This window comes from Patella vulgata, chromosome 9 (assembly GCF_932274485.2).
Source record: "Patella vulgata chromosome 9, xgPatVulg1.2, whole genome shotgun sequence".
Taxonomy (NCBI): Eukaryota; Metazoa; Mollusca; class Gastropoda; family Patellidae; genus Patella; species Patella vulgata.
Window position 1 is genome coordinate 6000730 of NC_065887.2, and position 5327 is coordinate 6006056.

The following is a 5327-nucleotide window of genomic DNA, read 5'->3' on the forward strand; positions in this document are numbered from 1 at the left end:
CAGGATTTTTTTTTTCTATAGGCCTATATATAAAGTTTTTTTTTTCTTTTAAAATGCTGTTTGGTAAATCCAACAAACTACAAATGGTTCTGTTGAGGCCCTTAAAAATTGAATGGACGATTTATTTATTAAAATTGTTTTTTTTTTCTTAAATGGTAGGCCCACTTAGCCTATGCAGAATTGAAATTTTTATATTAGTTTTAATTTTTTCTAAAATACGAAATGTTAAATCAGATGAACTGAAAATTATATTGATATCACATAATATTGTATTTATAAATATTTTTTTCAATTACAAGACCGGTCACAGCTTATGGTACTCTGCCAAAGCTCTATGAAGTTGATTTTTTTTTAAAAAAACATTGTTTAAATCACAAAAATTAGGCAAATTTTATCCTATAGCTTCAATATTAAAATTGCTTACGTGAAAAGCTACGGTACTAAAAAAAATAGGCAAATTTTATTCTTTAGCTCCCATATTAAAATTGCTTACATGAAAAGCTACTAAAATGGCCGAATGGTTAAGTATTGTTTAATGGTCGAGAGCGAGACATTAAGTAATATATTGTTTTTACAATATATTACGCAATGTCTTAAGCTCGAGTTCAATATTTTACCAAGTTACGCTTGGCACATTGCCCAGACGATTATTTGAAATAATGGTACTCAAACATCAAAGAGTGACGTCACATCTGTATTTTAACACATAATAAGGAGTAGAGTCGTCTCATGCGTCAGTGAAACGTCTATACATATTCGGCGAATATCGGTAGAATCCGGCAACCCCAACAACAAAAAAACGAGGTCTGCCGAATGCGTCTATTCACTGCGGATCGTTTTGTGTGACGTCAGCGCATGGCGGCAGTGGCAAAATGAAAATGGACGAAAACGATGTAAATATTGGAAACAAGTGGCTATTATAAACGTGCGATTTTGTCCCTTTGAAAAGAAATCAGAGTTCCAATATTGAGGTTAAAAGTATAATTTATTCAAGTCAATGTTAACATATATGAGATGAAAAATACGAATATATACACAAATATGGGTGGTGTAAATATCAAAATATAAACTAAATATAACTCGCTTTGTGAAAGGTATCTGATGTCTGACCTCTTTTAAATGTTAACTCAAAATTAAAGTAAAACAAGTATACTCGATTATAATAAAATCGTACTTTACCGTTTACTAATTTAGGTATTATTATATACTTAAAGCGATACATTATTAAATCATCGAAATCTAAATATAAACAAGTATTACTTCGTTTTCGTATAAGGAAACGTACTTTTCCGTTTATATAATCATGATGTCAAAATTTGATATTTGAGATAAATCGACGAGTATTTTAAATCACGTTTGTTTTACTAAACAAGTGTTCACTAGATTTGTTAAATCATACTTTTCGGCTTAGTAAAAACGTTATATAAATCAATGAAATAACAATGGTTGTTTTATTTAAATTAGCTGGTATAAACTAGAAGTATGAAATATATCTTCTATTAATTCAGTTCACCGATGCTACAAAATACGATGCTATAAAATAACTAATCGAATCAATATCAAATCTCATTCTTACGAATACACAATTCATACAATATAAAAACATAGAAATAAACTTAAAACATTTTACATACAATAATTAAAGAGACATACCTTTGAAAAGAAATCAGAGTTCCAATATTGAGGTTAAAAGTATAATTTATTCAAGTGAAGACTTAACGATTGTCCACGAATTTAAAGGCTTGAATTTCCAAATAACACGCCCAGTTATTTTGTAGGAATTCAATTGGTGGATGTTTAAAACATCCAGAGAAAACCAGAGGCTTGGTCATTGATTGGTTAAAAAACAATCTTGCCTAACCCAATCCTTCACGTGTCATATTGAGTAATTATATTGCCTCCAGTTAATCCCAGCGTATTGTTTGAAAAGTCTTACGCGTCACCATTAATTATACTTAAAACCAATCTAAAATCATACACAATAAAGGACTCTTCTAGTGTCTCTTTAATCCGCCAATATTCTTACATGACAGAGTTAAGCTGTTATCTATCAATGTCAACAAGGAAATCTTACTTTAGTTTTAAAATAAAATACGCAATTTAAATCTTATTAATTAAATACACATGCAAATTATATGTGGAAATATACACTACTACACTATGATATCGTTTTGTGGGAGTATTTATGCAAATCAAAACGACTAGATTGAGGAAAAAACATATCTGAGTGAATTGCTGTAGGTTAAACATGGACTGTATCTAATTGTGTTGTACATATCGCTTAAGGAACTGGATATTGTCTGTGAACTCAATAAACACAATGTGTGCACATAATAAGTGTGGTTTTTACTTGGACTGTGTCTAACAGTGTTTTACGGTAAAGATGGCGGAAGGAGGCAATCATACACATAGTTGCAGTATCTGTTTAGGGGATTTTACAACTCCCTCAACAACCTGGACGTCTAGTTTTTGTTTAAAACAGATAGTGAAGACAGATGAGTACTACCTTGTTAGTGATGTAACAATACAAGGAATGTCATGGCGTGTATATGTTAGACATTGTACATCTACATCAGGATTAGGGTTTTACCTGTGTCTGAAGAGATCAGGAGATCAAACAGTTAAAACCGTAACCGGTAGTTATACAATTAAACTACTCAATCTAAACAATGCAAGTAAATCTATAGTGGAACAAGATACAGATACATTTAGACCTGGTGGGAAAGGATGTGGTAATTCATGTTTTATTAAGTTCAATAAACTAGAGGATGAAAAGGAAGGGTTTATAACCATCGATAAAACTTTTATTATACAGGTTACTGTAGAAATAGACAAAACAGAACGCAACTGACATTTATATTGAAGAACATGATACGATATCTCTATTGTTAGGCCAATACAATGATATATCTCTATTGTTAGTCCAATAAAAGGATATATCTCTATTATTAGTCCAATACAAGGACATATCTCTTTTGTTAGTCCAATACAAGGACATATCTATTGTTAGTTCAATACAAGGACATATTTCTATTGTTAGTTCAATACAAGGACATATTACTATTGTTAGTCCAATAGAAGGGCATATATTTATAGAACTCAACGACATATTCAGTTTGGTGTCATCATACAGGGATATATATTTATTTACATACTGGTCCCTTTGTTGTGACCCAGGTGTTCAAGTTACTGATCAATTTGTAATGGGCAGTTTTAGCACGTGCACAGGTGATCATTTGAGGAAAGGTAAGTGTTCATGTTGATGAACACCGTAACATACTAACCTGGTGATTCTAGAAAATAGACCATGCATTTTCATGAGTGCACTGTATGAGAAATAACAGGAAACACCGTGTTAATTAAAAATATAAATTAATAATAAATAAATATGTTTTCAAGGATTAAATGGAAATAGCTTTATAGTTGGTGAAATAGTAACATTAGTTAGAAAACTCATTTAATAGTAAGAAACAAATATACACAAAATACAGTGAACTGGGATAAATTGCTGTTTGTCCCTTTTTTAAAATAATTTTAATCTTTCCGTTTTGGATGTATATTCAAACTAATATACCATCCCCACATGATTTTACATCCTTATATGGTTAGTTTAATCTAGATCCTTATATGGTTAGTTTAATCTACATCCTTATATGGTTAGTCTAATCTACATCCCTATATGGTTAGTCTAATCTACATCCCTATATGGTTAGTCTAATCTACATCCTTATATGGTTAGTCTAATCTACATCCCTATATGGTTAGTCTAATCTACATCCCTATATGGTTAGTCTAATCTACATCCCTATATGGTTAGTCTAATCTACATCCCTATATGGTTAGTCTAATCTACATCCCTATATGGTTAGTCTAATCTACATCCCTATATGGTTAGTTTAATCTACATCCCAATATGGTTAGTCTAAGCTCTTCTTCTACAATAGAAAAGAAAACCTCAAGAATATGACTGTAAATCGTATTCACGTTAAAGCATTACCCAGTTCCCACTGAATTAATATTACATTATCTATTGGACTATTGTGGATTTGAAAAAAGTATCGACTTGAAATACAGTAGAACTTGTATTAAGCAAGCACCCAAGGGAAATTTAAAAATTCTTGCTTAATGGAGGTGCTCTTTGACTAGAGGTATCCAATATTACCCCAACCCCTACCACAAAAAATAAAGATAAAGATTGCATATATTATTTTATTCATGTAGTATAACAATAACAATACATGTACTTTTTATCTAGTTGTGAATTCAAAGTAGTCGCGTATACATGTTTGTTTAGTAATACTGGATCTCTCGCCCCACAATATTTCTTTCACTTTCATCATACTGAATCACAGCGTCTAAAAGCGTTACAAAATGCCGTGAATTTGAGTATTTCCCCCCCCCCCCCCAACTATTTTAGCGATTACGCGACCACTTAATAAGATCTTGGTGCTTTTTGTGCTGACATAAATTAATTACGCTTGGGTGCATTGGGAGCGAACATCATACTTGCATCGATAAATTTGACCGTCGCTGATTCTTGCGCCGAACGAAAATTCGTTACTCAAATCTCGAACATAACTTCTGTAAACTTGTCATTTTGTACCAACCTTCGATACTACTGTCTACCGTTGTGATGCATTCGATAATATTTATCCATTTTAGGGAAGAAAATCGATGAATTAATTTTATTTTATCAAAAAAGCACATGAACAAAAAAACATCGCTGATTTTATCACCGATTTACAGGGGGTGTAACTCTGTATGTAATATTATAGGGGGCGCTAAAACGTCTGTTTAATAACAAAGTGGCAATGTAAAAGAGATACTAGATGATCGTGACAAAACTCGGTACTTTCATTTTATTCAATCAGTATCAAATAATGTGTCGTTACGCGTGAAGACAATGATCAGGTTAGTCGTTTAATAAAACAAAAGATTAATAAACAGATAATCCCGGGTTGATTGTTATTTTTACATTTCTTTTTACCTGATCAGTGGGGGTCCAGTTAATTAACTACTACTCACGGGATTAGCGGGAGTGTTACAAAGAAAGAACGACAAGACGGTATCATCCAACAATGGCCGTTGAATGGGCGATGTTTTGTTTAATTTATTAGTAAAATAGTGACCGCTGGCCGCGTTAGAGGAGTGACCGTTGAAACAGTAGAATTTTTTCGGGGGGAATTAATCTTGATGCCCGTTGCAAGCGTTGAACAGGTGCGTGTTTAGTAGGGGTTAAATTACTTACAGACAATAACTTTTTCGTCGAATTTTTTGTACAGTGTCACTGTCACCGGCTTGTTTCATTTAGTAAGTCGTTTTCTAGA